This window comes from Malaya genurostris, chromosome 3 (assembly GCF_030247185.1).
Source record: "Malaya genurostris strain Urasoe2022 chromosome 3, Malgen_1.1, whole genome shotgun sequence".
NCBI lineage: Eukaryota > Metazoa > Arthropoda > Insecta > Diptera > Culicidae > Malaya > Malaya genurostris.
The window spans coordinates 211392864-211410495 of NC_080572.1; the positions used below are offsets into that span (position 1 = coordinate 211392864).

At 35.2% G+C, this 17632-nt stretch overlaps 1 protein-coding gene across 4 annotated transcripts in view; it reads left to right on the forward strand.

The window, feature by feature from the left end:
- The first annotated feature begins 357 nt into the window (after positions 1 to 357).
- LOC131438110 (SCY1-like protein 2) overlaps positions 358 to 17632 on the forward strand; it is a 360702-nt gene continuing 343427 nt past the window's right edge. For all 4 annotated transcript variants that reach the window (XM_058607920.1, XM_058607921.1, XM_058607922.1 and 1 more), the window contains exon 1: positions 358 to 1067. The gene's annotated coding sequence lies outside the window, so the exon portion shown is untranslated. The remainder of the gene's footprint in view (positions 1068 to 17632) is intronic.

Here is a 17632-nt window from a genome sequence, read left to right on the forward strand (position 1 = left end):
ACAGGTAGCTGCCGTCTGCAAAAGTTCGCCTTTCGAACAGGACATGCGCGGTACTTCCGGCAGGCACTCAACCGCGAACCGAATTCAACAGATGGCTGAGTTCCAACATCGGTTCGCTCTGTCCTCCAGACTGTTGCTTCTGTTGTTGTTGTTTTTTTTTTGGCTGCGGCAACAGATGGCCTGTTGCTCCAAATGAATTTGAGCACCTGTAGCCCGAGCAGGACACTCATTTACCGGGGCGAACGCAAAGAGAAGACTCGAAGCTTTCGGGTCGTCCTCAGAATCAGTCAATTTTGTTATCCAGGGTCCTTACCGTTCCGAAGTTGAGTTTCAAACTTCAGTTTGGATTAGGATTCTGAGCTGAGCGGTCGCAATTTGAAAGGTTCTAGTAGATAACAGGATCAGTACAGGTGGTAAAACTCCCTTCTTACTTGTCTCCCGTTCCCTGGGAGCTCCATCAAAATTGTGCTGGTGATTAAATTGTGAAAAAAGCGACACTTGAGCGAAGGAGCAAAGAAAAAGTCAAGTCTGCCACAGAAAAGCCTGTGGAAAGGTGACGAACGGAGGGATCTATATATTACAGTGGAAAATTTTATGAAGTCATTGGCTCCACAAAGAAAAGATATGAATACTTTAATTTAACACAAAAGTAAATTATTGATTTTCTCCGGCTTGCTGAAGGTTTCCCCAGTAAACAATCCCCTGGGGATTCAGGTGAAAAAAAAAACAAGTTTTCCTCGAAACGTTCCTGCAGATCACGACGTAGTGCATATCATCACAGTTTTTTTCAAAAAAGAGTCAAATTAGTGGATGCTTTTCCGGGCAAGATATCCAAGTATCCCTCGTCAGTCAATGTGAATGGTGCCACGCTATGCAGTCATAAATGTGAAAGTTTCAAGAAAAGTGAAATTCAATTGACGAGCTTCCTGTCGTGGATATTTCTATAAACTGGGGGAAAAAAATTGTAGAAACGACGTACAGCTGAACCGAGCTCATCGAGACGGATTCTTTTACAAACAAACACGAAAACAAGCTTGATTGAGTTTAGGGGTTTTGGAACGGCACAGGTATGACTTACAAACGAAAGAGATTTTTTTTCGTTTTTGATTAATATTTGCCCTAAAACCATTATCGTAGAATTTTTGATCGATCGAATTCCCTGTGGAAATAAAAACAGACGATCAAAGGATTCCATTACAGTGTTTTAGCTAGAAGGAATAATAAAAGTAATCTAAGTTTGGATTTCGCTTACAATTCGGAAAATAGAAAAAAAAGGTAGCGTTTTGTTGAAATAAACGAAAAACACGTTCAACAGTATCACACCGAAAGTTCAATGGCGAAAGTCGTTGGTTTATTTTCAGTTCGGGAATCACGAAGTTTTAATTAAATTTTAATTAAATATAATTGACGGGCAGAGTTGGCGTGTCGAGTGAATGCTGGCAGTGCCATTACTCAGAGGCTTTGGGGCGCATTTTCAATTTTATACTTTATGTTCAAATGGATTAAATTAATTTTTGCTTATAAACTTTATTAACTCAAACTGCTGAGTGGAAAATGTACAATTCGTGACATTCTCTCAAGCCACATTGATCGAACGACGGAAAGTTCAGTTCGCCGTATCTTAACTGTCGGGAACTCAGTGGCCGAAATAATCTCATCACTGGAAAATAAATTTGTTTAACCCTTTATTGGCCATCTCTTAAAAAAAACACCATCAAACCGTTCGTTTATTTTTAGCCCATTTCGTTTTATAAATTCAACTAGATATAGTTGCACTCTCCTTTCTTTTTTTGTAAAAAAAATTGGTTCACTTTAAAAAAAAAGTTCGAGTAAATTCGGTGCGACAATCCTTCGAAGAAAGGGGAAAACTAAATTATGATAACTCAAGTGATTTGAAATGATTTCATGCAAATCACACTTTTGAGGAACAAAACTTTGAGCAACGCAGCTTTCTTCAGGATAAGTAATTCATTGTTTCACGATTTTTTGGTTTAAATCAAAACAGCTAAAATTTGGAAAAGTTGGATGTCGAAATTATCTTTACTTTTTGACATAGTGGAATTAAACGGTACAACAACTATTAGTGATTTCAATTGAATGGAATGAAGTTTTACCGCACTGCTGAAGGCAGTTAAGAAGTTTTCGTGTTCGACAATATTGTAGCCGTAGCAATTTCTGGTAACTTGGCTGAAGGAAACATCTCTAGAATTAATATGAAAAAAGTTAGAGCACAAAACCTGATTTTGATAAGTCAATTGAAAATATGATTTTTTTTGTAAATCTAATATATCTCGCAATTTTCATTTCATCGATTATTTTCTTGTGTATTTTTCGATGGGTTATGGTAAACATAAAAGCATTGTGTGTAGTTTTTCATGCAGCGTGTGGCTTAGAAATGCGTGCAAAAATGTTTTCCTAGGTCCAAAAGAGCTATTCTAAAGGTTCTTATACGGATGTTCCACGAAAGATTTCGAATTTATAAATGCAATAATAAAAAAACGGTTCGATACATTTCAATAAATAATTATTTATTTGAATGGTTGATTTATAAAACTTAATAAAAAATAATTTTGACCAAATGACCTCCACGGCTGGCTTGTCAGTTGCCAATCTGATCCACCCATTTTTTAGTACATTTTCAATTATTTCTGGCTTTATGTCATCAATAGCAACTTGAATTTCGTGCTTGAGGTCCTCAATTGTTTCGGGGTGGTTGGCGTAAAATTTATCTTTAAACACTCCCCAAAGAAAACAATCCAACGGAGTCAAATCGCAGCTTCTCGGAGGCCAATTCACATCACCATTTTTGCTGATTATTCGATTTTCAAAGACTGTTCGCAGAACATCGATTGTTTCGTTGGCTGTGTGGCACGTAGCGCTGTCCTGTTGAAACCAAATATTTGTCATAAATAAATTTCATGATTTTCAAAAATGAAATTTATCAAACCATTTTTTTGCCTTACTCATATAGAAAGGCTATGCAATCGCTGAGAAAACAGACTTTCGAACTGGGCCCGGAGAGCCGAGTGTCATTATAGTATTCGACTCAGTTCGTCGAGAATTACAAGGAAATATGTGCAAAGGGTGTAGCCGGGTTTGCATATAAAAACTGCCCTCAAACAGAAAAAAATTGATATACGATGTTTGAAAAGGTTTACATTGGAGATGATTTTCCCAAAATTTTAACCCTTTAACTGCCATCTCACTATCTTTGCGTTTCGTCTTAGACTCGTCAGTGCAGAGCAGTTCAAATTGAACTGCTTACTGCGAACTTAAACAGTTCAATTTGAACCGCTAAGCAGACGTAAAATTATTGCTATTTACAACACACTTGTAATAAGCACCGAAGTGCTAAGTCTTTTTCGTTCGGCATGTCAGGAAAGACTTACTGGCTCGAAGCTGACTGGCTCGAAGCTGACTCTCAATGTTTATCACTTTGTTTGTATATCAGGTTAATGAACGATAATACTTGGCTTGTATTCATTTCATTCAGTGGCTTGTCAATGTTGAAGTTTTAGTTTTGCTATAAAAATGGCTACAATCTAATATAATACCTGTTTTACGATATTACACAGCCAAGCATTATTGCTTTTGCAACATCAATGCATTGAACTCAACAGAGTTGGACATTATTAGCATTATAAATGACAGCTACTTAGAAAATAAACGATTTCTTACAATACCCATTTTATTGTATTCAACTCGTTTTTATTTCAACACAAAACCCAATACTGCATAAATTCGCGTCATTATTTGATATGTAATTTTTGCTCATGATATAATGCCACCGAGTCCACCGTGCATTTCTCACACCACCTCAATACGAAACAGCAGCGCGCAAGCAATAAAAAAAAAATTAGCTAAAATTTTATAATTTTAAGTTGCATTTTCAGATTCTTTGTGAAATTCTGCTACAAACACTACTTTTCAGTTCTAAAATCATCCCCGTGGGACGGAACAGTGACCGTTTATACATTTCAAAAACCAATTACGGCTCGGCAAAGCAAAATTAAAAAATTCTAAGAATACTTAGTTATGATAAATTTGATTTCGAAAACTTAAGTGTTTTTGATTTTTCGAAAATCGGTCTAGTTTTTGAATAATTGATAAAAAAAGCGATTTTCGCATTTTGCTACATTTCATCTCAAGAAAGAATTATCAGTAGGAAGGACCAGTGAAAGAAACTCATTTATTTTTATTCAAGTTTGAAAAAAAATCTTGACAGAATCTTTTTGTGATGTTTTCGAAAACATAAGTAAACATGAGAAAGGCATCATTACACCACTAGGTGGAATAAAAACGGTTTTTCTACAAACGATGGCGAAACGAGGTGAACATTTTTGCAAAATTTTCGGCTAAATCATTCATTTTAGGGGAATATGCCACTTGAGCCAATAAGTTCTGATTCGGATTCCTGGCAGATCTTGTCAGTTAATGAATATATGAAACTACTTTGGGACTACTAGTCTCCAGTTTCAGCTTCCGAAAGCACCGATAATAGTGAAGAAAAGCTCCAAAAACGGAACTCACTCCGATTTCTCAGCAACGGTTGAACCGATTATCACGAATCATGATTTAAATTGAAGCTCTCAGTGTCTTAAAAGTTACTGTGCAATTTCATCCGGATCCGACTACCGGTTCCAAAGTTATTGGGCGATGAGTGTCAAAACATTCAAATCGTCATTCAAAATGACTATGCAAAACTGGTACGCGTCGGTACGCGCTGTACGGAACAAGAAAACACCACCACTTTGATCCGTTCACAGCGTGCTTTGCTCAATTTCGTAAAGCATACCGGGTTGTCACATTTAAATCTATATTTTTCAGGTGGAAAATATGTAAATTTGAAAATCTTTTATTCAATTTGTACCTACTTGTTAGTGTTATTTCAAAATCATGATAACGAAGCTCATAATCCCATAGATTACTATTGAATTTCACCATGCTTTCATAGGATTGAGTGTGTATAAAATTGCACACCGTCATTTAGAGCGACGATGCAAAAAAAGGTCAAATTCTTCTGAATTTGGCTCAAAACTGATTCAATTTGTAAGCTATATTAGTTACTTACTAAACGAACCGACTTCGGCTATACTGGTTTCAAGTTCCCGGTTTCAGAAGTACCGGAAACAGTGGCCAAAAACTCTAAAACGAGACTAACTCAATTTTCTCAGAGATGATTTGATCGATGTCCACAAACAGGCACAAATAAATGTATTACAGGTTGCTGTTTAATGTGTGTTTAATCATTTAGTGCGACGATGCAAAATAAAGAAAAATTCTGATCAACTTGATATAACTGTTTACAGATTGAAAAGGATATGTTAGTTCATACCCAAAAAAAATTTCTTATTTGATTCAAAATTGAAAACAAATTTCTTGACAGAATTTCCTAGTGATATTTTTGGAAATATAAGTAATCCGAGAAAGGCATCATTATACCACTAGGTGGATTAAAAAAGTTTTTCTTTCTAAAAATTACAGTCGCGATTTTCGAAGTTTTTATTTCTTTTCTATTGAAACAAATTGATGCAGTTTTATGTTTGGTTTTGAAACGACGAGTGCAGCTCAATAAATTGTATCATGTAAAATCGTTTTTATGTACCCAACAGTGAATTGATGCCTTTTCTTATCATTCTACATATGTTTGCATCTTTAAATATTTAATGATGTTGCTATTAATTCGATCTATTTTCCAAATAGGACAGGTATTTAACTCGCAACAAGCCACACAATTTGAAAACGATATCAAATATAAACATCATGATATGTATACATTATTTAGCCTCGGAGTTCAAGTATTATCCTAGACAAAGATTTTCCGAAAACTGCGAACGTTGGTTGAATGGATCTGTTTTGCGTCACGATCCCTCATTGTTTGGTTCATGAATTATTCTGCACAATGAAGGGACAGGAAATTTACAAAGCATGGAAGCTAATCTTCTCATTAGTGTGTGCTGTCGTGATACCGGTGTTTTCTCTGGAACATGTCTTTCATTTAGCAATGTAAACAATTGCGTCCACCAAAGACGTTGTCGTAGCTTCGCTCATTCACGTATCCCCAAGCCCTGCTATGGGCCGTTGTATATTTACCCTGATGTGGATTTTGTTTCCACCATTTTCCAGCCGAATTGTAAGAAGCGTTATTGTTTTTCTGCTATTTTCGTTTGATTTGAACCAAGCAAACTAATTATGTTTGTAATAGAGGTGGAAACAAACCCATTTTGCGCACAAGAATGAGAATCAAGATTCCTGATTGTGAATCAAAAAACCGAACACCGTGAATTAAAAAATCGGGTAACAAACCTAAAATTGAGATTATTTTATTAAATTGTGGGAATTGTATATTACACAGAGTAGCAGTAGATCTTAAGTGCTCTTTTTATTGCGCTGAGCCAAAGTAGTTCTCATTCTCAGAAGACAACCATGCGCAGGCGAAGAGTTTTAGCTACTTTCACAAAAACTCGTTCGCACATTTATGCACCGCGGCGGAAATGAATGTACAATGCTTCGTTCGCTCTCGGCGCATTCAGCCAAGAACGAGGTATGAGTGCTTCAGTTTAATAACATTCATACAAAGCGGGAAAAAGTATATGCAACTATTCAATCATTCTAAAGCTTTTTATTTACTTCTTGAAAATCCTTGTGCGATCTTGCTCAACATCACCATAAGATTTATTTAAAATTGTTTGCTGGTCATACATAAAAACTATTCAAATATGATCTAGAATTAAATATAGTAATCTCGTTAGTAATTTCAATTATATTAAACTACTTTTCGAACCTTATAATATCGATAATTGGTGTAATTTTTTACACTTGAATGAATTTTGATTCCGAAAAATATTTTAATAGACATATATTATCGAACTTAATTCGTCAAGATAATAATATTTAATTTCCATACAATTAGATTAAAATGAAAGGTTCGTCATCAATATCCAGTATTCAAAAATCTTTTAGATCTCAAACAACTCGTAGGTTAAATAGTGGGTTGCAAGCGTATACGTTCAATTAATACAGCAAACGGTTTTGAATCTGTTAGATAAAATACATAACATTAAAAATCCCGCAGCTGAGGGAAACACGTAGACAGTTTCCATGCAAAAATCAGCACATTTGCTCTGAAAGTACTAGCTAAGATTTTATCAGGTTATCCCATTCAAAGTTTTTTTTTCCCGGTTGTTGCACTAAAAATGATTTTAAACGTTTTCTGCTCTGGAAAGTTCTAGTCTGGTTTTGGCACACAAAATATTAATACGGTTTTTGTATTCAAAATTACTTAAAGGGGACGACCCGGCGAACGACCAAAATTAGGTTAAAGCCGGGTTTAAATAAACTATATAAAAAGAGTTTCAACGATAAGTTGCACTTATTAGCTATTCATACAACGCTCAATCACTTTTTGAAATCTGCAATGTTTCAAACCACCAGTATCTAAAATGAAAATGGATTCAAAGTTTTGAAAGTGCGTTTGAATTGTCGTAGCAAAATCCTGCACTCCTGTTACTTCTGTGTATGGTATTCAAGCTAAATAGGGTAATATTAATCAGATGTATAGTACGCACAAAGATTGGACATGTTTTTGTTATTATTATAATTATTATTCATCGCAGCATGTGTATTAATATTATTAGCTGTTTTTATTGTTGACGACGGTATTGCTGAATAAATTTCAAATTCATAACGATGCATAGAATTTCGATGCAGCCGACGAAAAAACTCACCCAACGAGCCCAAAATTATTGATGTCGGATAATCCATATCCGATAAAATTAAGTGATAGTCAGCTTTGACGTTTACGTCACTTATACCATTTGAACTTCAAACCTGTTTAATGAACACAGAGTAGCATTGAAACGAGCCTAACTTTGTTGAAATGTTGATTCCGAATCAGACAGTGATACCGACAACGATGAAGACATTTTAAAATTCTAAGTAAAACAAAAACTTATCAAAAATAATAAATATGTGAGCTTGAGCTTGAGCGACCACCCCTGGTTGCTACTCCGTTACTGATCGGGATTAGCTGAAATTGCACAGGGAATTTCTAGATGATCCGACCTGGGACTGACAAATCATCTTTCAATGATAACCCCAGAATTTATCGATCAGTACCGACGCCGGCCAGGCCCGAACGTAGATCGTCTAGCAAATAGGGAGGGATGTTAGTCCAACACTTGTTGTTACTAGAGGCCGTATATACTACTTCGCACTCCACAAGTGTCACGGGAGAAGGATATTGGTTAGTATAAATTTCAATAATGGCAGTATTCGCGTGCGACCTAGTATGTTCCAGATCGGTTTTATTAACTGACTGTACAATACATTCAGGGTTCATTTCCAGTTTTATCTCAACAAATATTACTGCTGTGAAACATTCCAAACCAAAAAACTTGTTGCACATCATACAAGCAAAGTGCGCTTTTCCAATCGTTGCGGAAAGAGTTAAGAAATCCAATACAAGAACAATGTTTGCTACTTGGGTAATATAGGTATATGTTATTAATTTTGTAATATTAATGGTTTTGCGCATTAGTTGATTTTTATCAATCAATTTATAATAATGAAAGACAAGCAATAACATGAAAGAAGAAACATACCAAATAAATAAAGATAAGTTGAATGAAGAGACAATTTAGTAAAATAGAGCAATCAGAGGTGAAACGTTGGAAATAACTAAGAACGGAAAGCAAAACAAAATCCTGCAATTGTCGCCTTTTAAATCCACTGGGTTTTTATTCTTGGCTCATTTTTTCCGGCGGATTCCACACGGCATCTAGGCTATCCAGAGAAAGATATAGGTACTATAAATCTCCTTATAAATCCCATTATGTCATAGCAAAACAAAAGTCGTTTGATGCTATTATGTCGATTGAGAAATTACAAAGAAAAGATTATAAGTATATACAAATATTTTATGGTTTTGTTTGAGTTAAAGTAACGACTCCACGATTCCCGCACAGAAGGAATCATCAATGATTACAAATAAGTATACTTTGAGAATATTCCATAATAAGTTCCCTAGATCGCGGAAAAGTCAACTGTTTAATTAATACAGTAAATAGCCATGGCGACCACACTGTACGGAGGTATTGAGTCAGTGCCAATACAATGAGAAATGGAATACACTTTCTGTGTAGACAAAAGTGAAGTTGAGGAATATTGTAAGAGGTTTTGAGGAATGCCAATATACCGAAAGTCGCCATCTTGGAATTCAGAATCATTTCAAACATCGTTTTGCGACATCTACACATTAAACCCGTTCCGAAAATAACCATATTGTAGTAATTTCCATGGAATGTAAATGAGCCGAAAATGATTTTCCTTGTATGCAAAAACCTCTTTTTTACGAGGTAGGTTCGTAAAAGAGTTTACGTTATTTGGTTAGAGTTACGTAAAAAGAGGTAACGTAAATAAAGCTAATGTAAATGAAGGTTTGGGGGGGTGTACCTGAAAGACTATTACGATATGATTATTTGCCATTTGAAAAGTAGATGTGTTTCAGAGAACGATTTTAGCAATCAGTTTTTTACTGGAGACCACCAGTTCATCAATATTGTTTGAAGATTGTACTATATGAATAGTTTCGAATAAAACCATAACAAGTAGACGTCTCAAAAGCTTGTTCGAGTCCCTTGCATTTTAATTTCATATTGAAATTTTGCACATGGCTTCAGTATGGCAAACCATAAGTTTTGAACCAATGGAGAGGTCAATCCGACTCACGACTGATTTTTAAAAAGGACGTATGTATTTTTGCATTTCACAAAAATTGCCTTTTTCAAATCGTTGTAACTCGGAAACCGTTAATTGTACAAAAATGGCGTTCAGGAAGAAGTTGTAGGGAATCGATTAAGCACTCTAAAATATATATACACTGAAAAAAATCTTTGATTTTTTTCTCAATAATTACAAAGTAATCCGAAAATGTTCAATAAAAAAAAGCATGGTTTTAATTTTTTTTAATAATTTTTATTTTAAAGCTGTTATTAAAACCTACAGATTGATGGCTATCCAATCCGTGCCTTTTGAAAAATTAATAAGTTACAGCTAAAACAATTTACAGATATATTCGAATATTTTTTGATAATTATCAAAAAAGAAAATCGAAACCGTGATTTTTTTTAATTTAATTATTTTTTGTTCATTTTGAAATTATTGAGAAAAAAATCAACTTCTAGAACTTCTTCCTAAGCGCCATTTTTGTACGATGAACGGTTTCCGAATTACGAGTCCCGTAAACTGTTGTACCTGTAACTTCTTCATTTTTCAAAACGCACGGATTGGATAGCCATCAATCTGTAGGTTTTAATAACAGCTTTAAAATAAAAATTATCAAAAAAATTAAAATCATGTTTTTTTTTTATTTAACTTTTTCGGATTATTTTGTAATTATTGAGAGATTATTGTAATTTTTCAGTGTACATTCTTTTAAGAGTGCCCAATCGATTCCCTACTTCTCGAAACTTCTTCCTGAACGCCATTTTTGTACAATTAACGGTTTCCGAGTTACAACGATTTGAAAAAGGCAATTTTTGTGAAATGCAAAAATACATACGTCCTTTTTAAAAATCAGTCTTGAGTCGGATTGACCTCTCCATTGGTTCAAAACTTATGGTTTGCCATACTGAAGCCATGTGTAAAGTTGCATCCAAATCGGAGTAGGTCGATTCTGATGATCTGCTAAGCATTTCTGGAATTGCTATATTGTTATAGTCGTATTGTATCATTTCAATATTTTGTTGAACAACTGAAAGTCTAAATCTAATTTTTAAAAGCGACCTGAAACGTAAATCTTTTGCAGTTAATGAGTTCAAGTGTTCTCAATATAGTTTTATTTTCAGTGTTTCATAAATCACAGTTTTTTAGTGTCCTTGATACAATCTAAAAAGTATTGGTACTCTCACCACGACATATTTTCAGCATCTAGTAATCAAATCCTTTCAAAAATAACCAATTTGTATGGGTTGTTATGGAATATCAATAAACCGGAAGTCGCCATCTTGGAATTCAGAAACCTCAAACCAGAAGTGGAAATAAGCCCATTCTGCGCACGAGAATGTGAATCGATATTTCTGATTGTGAATCAAGAAACCGAACACCGTGAAATAAAAAAAATGGGTAACAAAACTAAAATTGAGATTATTTTTTAAACTGTGGGAATTGTATATTACACATAGTAGTAGCAGACCTTATGCGCTCTTTTTATTGCACTGAGACAAATTTGTTCTTATTCTCAGAAGACAACCATGCGCAGGCCAAGAGCTGCTCTCACAAAAACTCGTTCGCGCTTTTGTGTACCGCGGAAGAAATGAATGTACAACGCTTCATTCGCTGTCGGCGCATTTAGCCAAGAACGAGGTACAAGTACTCCAGTTTAATAACATTCATACAATTTTGTAAGAATATTAAACCCTTCATTTTTTGGCAGTGTTTTCTGAGACTTGTTTAATTACTTTGCTTGGCGTACGGCACATTTGTTAATAATTAGGATTTCAAAAGCGGGAAAAAGTGTCTATGACTATTCAATCATTCTAAAGCATTTTTATCTACTTCTTGAAAGTCCTTGTGCGATCTTGCTCAACATCACCTTAAGAATGATTTAAAATTGCGTGGTCATATATAAAAACTATTCAAATACGATCTCGTTAGTAACTTCAATTATATTAAACTACTTTTCGCACCTGATAATATCGATAATTGGTGTAATTTTCTACACTTCAATGAAATTTGATTCCGAAACATATTTTAATAGACATATATTATCGAACTTAATTCGTGAGGATAAAAAAAAATTTGATTTTTATACAATAAGATTAAAATGAAAGATTCATCATCAATATCCAGTACACAAAAAAATCTTTTAGATTCCAAACAACATGTAGGTTGAATAGTGGGTTGCAAGCGCATACGTTTAATTAATACAACAAACGACTTTGAACCTGTTAGATAAAATACATAAATTTCAATGCTGCATGCTTGCATGCTCTGAAAGTACCGGCTAAGGTTTTATCCGGCTATCCCATTCAAAGTTTTTCCCGGTTGTTGCACTAAAATTACTTTAAACGTTTTCTGGTCTGAAAAGTTCTAGTCCGGTTCTGGCACACAAAATATTATTTCGGTTTTCGTATTCAAAACTTCCTAAAGGGGCTTGGATGGTGCGTTTGAATTTGTTGTAGCAAAATCCTGCACTCCTGTTACTTCTGTGTGTGATATTCAAGCTAAATATGGTAATATTAATCAGCTGCATAGCACGCACAATGATTGGACATGTTTTTCTTATTATTATAACTATTATTCATCGCAACATGCATTAGCTGTTTTTTTATGAGTAATACTCCACTACGATGGTATTGCTGAATAAATTTCAAACACATCACGACGCATGGAATTTCGATGCGACCGACGAAATAAACTCACCCCACGAGCCCAAAATCATTGATCCATGATAATCCATATCCGATAGAATTTAGTGATAATCAGCTTTGACGTTTACGTCACTTATACCATTATATCACCGGAGTGACAGCCATTTGAACTTGAAACCTGTTTGATGAACACAGAGTAGCATTAAAACGAGAATAACTTTGTTGAAATGTTGATTCTGAATCAGACAGTGATACTGATAACGATGAAGACATTTTTAAATTCTAAGTGAAACCAAAATAATTTGTTTCAAAAATATGTGATATGGAAAGATAATACAGGCTATTTTTATTTATTGTGAATCGAAAAATTGGTTTATTTCCACCCCTGCCTCAAACATCGTTTTCTGAAATCTACTCATAAAAGCCGTTCCGAAAATATCCATATTGTAAGGGTTCTTAAGGTATATCGATAAGTCGGAAGTCGCCATCTTGGAAACGACCCCAAAGAAAATTTTCTTGCACCCACTTATCACATCCGTTCCGAAAATGGCCATATGATTGGGGGTTTCCACATTCAATACATAAAACTTTTTTTACGAGTCAAGTCCCAAATAACGTAAACATTTCTTTTACGAACTACTTCCTCGTTGAATTGAAAGAATTACACCTCGAATTGCTTCTTCATCCTCCGCATAGTTTCGATCTGGCCCCCAGTGATTTCTGACTATTCGCTGATCTCAAACAAGTGCTCGCCGGCATGAAGTCCAAACATAAATGAGGAAGGAATAATTGGTGAATAATTAGCAGGGCCGCTTTTACATAGGGGCAGTCGGGGCAAGTTCTCCGGGCCCACGATCTTAGGGGGACCCCGGACAGAACCAACCGAGCAAATAAAAATACAGGGGGGGAGGAGGCTGGTAGGTTACACAAAACATCTTGCCCCCGGGCCCATTAATTCGTAAAAGCGGCGCTGATGTGAAGCCAAATTTGAGGCAAAGACAAATGCTTCTACAAGCACTGTATCGAGAAGTTTGAGAAGCGTTGGAATGATTGCATTGCAGTTAAAGTAGATTACATTGAAGGATGGAATCGATTTTTGCAAAAATAGTGTTTTTACCTTTTTTTATATATATAAAAAATAGGTATAGAATTCGCTCAAACTTTCGAAAAATTTTCCGAGGCCCGGAGGGCCGAATGTCATATACCAATCGATTCAGCTCGACGAACTGAGCAAATGTCTGTGTGTGTGTGTATGTGTGTGTGTCTGTATGTGTGTTGTCAACTAAGAGGTCGAGATCTCAGAGACGGCTGGACCGATTTTGATCAAACTAGTCGCAAATGAAAGGTCTCCCCGTCACCCAGAACGCTATTGAATGGTTTTGAGATCGGATGTTTACTTTTTGAGTTATACGAAGTTTTATGTCAAAATTTTCAGTTTTTTGACAGTATCTGTCACAACTGACCTTGAAAACAGAATATATTTTCAGACTTAGATTCCGCACGGTAATACCTATCCAACAAGCCATAGATTGTTAAAATCAGTCCATTTTTAACGGAGATATCGAAATTTTTGTGTAAGCCTTATTCCAGTAGAAGGAATTTTGAGCGCTGTATGAAAAAGCAATGCTTGGGAGCAACATGAAACACGATTTTTTATACTGTTACATATAATTGTTTCTAAGTACCAAAAAGACTGTGTACAGCATTATTTTTTATTACAATTTGCCTCGGACCAATTTTAGCACGGTTCATTTTTGGCAACATAATCTTTCGAATATGGCATATGTAAACCAGATGATACCAGCATTATCGAGTTGGAAGTAATTCCAAAATTATATTGATTTAAACTATTTACAGCAATAAATGCTGGAAGAACATGACTTCCATATACCATACGACTCAGTTCGTCGAGATCAGCAAATGCGTGTGTGACAAATAATTTCACTCAATTTTTTTGGAGATGGTTAAACCGTTTTCTACAAACTCAGATTCATATGAAAAGTCGTATACTCCCAAACAAGGTTCCTGAATTACGTTTGGATCCGACTTCTGATTGCGGAACCACAGGATGATATGTGAAACGAAATTAAAATAATGCAATTAATTTTTCTCGTAGATGGCTGAACCGATCTAAGATTCACATGAAATCTAAGAATCATCTATGATTCAAATGAGAGGTCTTTAAAATCCTATAAAACATCTTACTTTTTAGTCATATCCGACTTCTGGTTTAGGAGATACAGGGTGATTAGTATAAAAATGTCCATTTCACATAAATTATTCAGATTTATCGCGGGTTTGCAGATTTGGATAGTCGATTACCAAATAAATTTATTTCAGTTTGAGCGGTATTCGTTTTTGGATTCGGAATGTACCCCCAAATTTTAATTCGCACTACAATTTCTCAAAGATGTCTACACACTCCTCAAGTGAATTTAACTGATTTCGGCTACACCGATTTTAGAATTCCGGTTCCAGTATCGAATCGATTCTCAAAGCTCAATCATTTTCTCAAAAAAGACCAAATCGAACTTCAAAAACAAATATTACAGGACTTAAGGTCCCATACAAAATTGGTGAATTTTATCCGATTCTGGAATTACAGATGATGAGTTTATAAATTTCATGTAAATTGTTTGGCGTAATAATTTATGGCCATTCGAATCATTTTGGGCTATGCTAATTCCTGAATACCGGCTCTGGAAGTACCATAAATAATGACGAAAAACTCTAAGGTGGAATTTACTTCGACATCTCATGGAATGTTCAATCGATTGTCGCACGCTAAGATTGAAATTCGATATGTTTTGCAGTTTCGGCAGTACAGGGTAATGAGTGATTAAAATCTCAATTTGCCGTTTCAATCAACGATAATTAAAATAATGTCATGAGAACTAAAACACCTAAGAATACCCATGCAAAACACATGCGTATTGATAAAAAAAGGTATCATCTCACTGCTAGGTGGATTAATCACGTTTTTTTAGTTATTCCCACGCCTTCTGGAATAATGTTGGTGATTGTCGATAATTTGGCAGAGAGCGGCTCGATATTTCTTTGAATTGTGTACAACCTCGTCATTCTAGTAGAGGATGCTACAAGATTTCGCTGCCTCTCAATGCATGAACCGTGAGAGATTTTTTCTACGTTTCTTCGCTCTACCTCATACTCTGAGTATTTCACCAAGAATTACAGTTTAGCAATGATCAGCCCTGTGTGGAATTTACCAAGAGAAAATCGCAATTTGACAATTATCGCAGAAAATCGAATTGATGATTCGACTTGATGGTTCTCATACTAAGTTTGCAATATTTCAAAACCCTTGTGTGGAGCATACACAGACATTTTCATAGACACAATTTATACAAAGATTATATGCACATAGTTAGAATAAGCGGCACCCTATACTATTTTCAAGAGCAATTACTATTACACAAAAAATCGTTTTCAACAGAGTTTTCTCCACCATAATGTTTAAGCTTTTGTATCTTGAAACAAAGTTTCTCAGAAATCTTCTCAGCAAACAAATTATTGTTTTTTTGATAATGAAAATATTAATTATTTTAAATCTGTCAAACAACAATGATTTTTGCAAAATTTGCTTAGTTTTAAGTTATATCCCTATGCTACGAACACTCCCTTTCATTGAGAAATACTCCTCTGGCAATCTATGAAATGCAAGAAGTACCTGGCATATTCAAGAATTTTATAGTAAACAGTTTTAGTTTTGGATTCAATTACATTTGAAACCTATTCTACCAGTTCTTTCTCGCAGCTAAATATTTTCCACTTATAGACAAATCAAGCTGCTTGTTTTATAGTTAATTAAATATTGTCTTGGAATCTTCCAAAGCTTCCGATCTGTTGGAGGTTTTCATCAATTTTTAGGTAATGTTTGATTGCACTTTATCTATTAATCTTTTCAGAAACATTTCTAGGTTATCAATGGACGCATCATTGTAGTACGTAAACTCTACCATTCCGTTGAACCCTCCATAAATCATTTCTAGCATACAGACTATGAAAACCTGCAATTCGGTATGTAAACTTCAGTATTTACAGAGACTACCTTCCTGAAAGTCCACTGATCACCTGACTGACTTGCTGCAGTGTTCCCTATAATTTGCTTTTGATTAGGCGTTTCTACCAGCTTGGGTTCGCCAGCAACTAAAATCATACGAAAAACTAGTCTATATTTATTTACCGTATATCAACATACCACCCAAACTGGGTGGGCATGATACGTGCATTAGCCTTTTGATATCAGTTACCGTGCGGCCAACTTGCACCCGAAATCCATTTTCACCGACCAACCCACGGGCATTCCACGGTCTGCCGCCATGCCACCGGATCGCGTGCAGAGCTCCAATTTTATCCGTAGCACCACCTACCAGTTGAGCACGGTGTGCAACATGTGGAATGCACAGGTTAGGAAAAATAGCATAGAGAAAAGTACCCAGGAAATATTGATTTTTCTCCGGGCAAGCGAAAGGGATTTGAAAGTATCAGCTGCGAAGCGGTTTTGCTATGGAGTTCTTCTTACAATTTTGGAACGCCGATTTGTGTTCACTTGTTGTGATTGGGTATCCGTCATAAATAGCGTCTCATTTATGACGTACATCTAAAATGGCAACAATTTGATTTTATTCGACATTCAAAAGTAACTAATTCCGATAATTTCTTACAACAGTTGAAAGGAATTTTTGTCTAGGAGATATAGGAGGTCAAACTGTCGTAAATCATAAATTATCAAATACTAGCTGAGCAGTCGAACTTAGACTCGTCCAAAATATTTTTTTTTTGCACAAAATAATTTCGAGAGTTCAAGATTTCACTTAAACCTCCGTCTTTTTGGCAGAATTGTTAGATGACAACCCGATCAACAGAGCTGAACAAATGTGTTACTTCAGTTGAGTATATCAAGAACTATAGCGATATTGAACGGAATGACATTTTTGACATACTTAACGGGGATATTTGACTATTTGATAATTTCGCAGCACCGATTAGGGGTCGATTTTCGTCATGCTGATTGGTAATGATTATGTAAACGATAATCACCGACGATTATTATCGGTGATTATTGCTGATTTTTCTATTTTTGAGAATGATAATTCCAACACTACACACACAGCCATTTTACGACAAACTGGTTCGAGCACTGTATGGAACTCAGTCCTCCGGACCCCGGTTCAGAAGATGATTTTTTCAGTGATTAAATATTCATTCGATATAAGAAAGTTAAAAATAAATCATTTTGC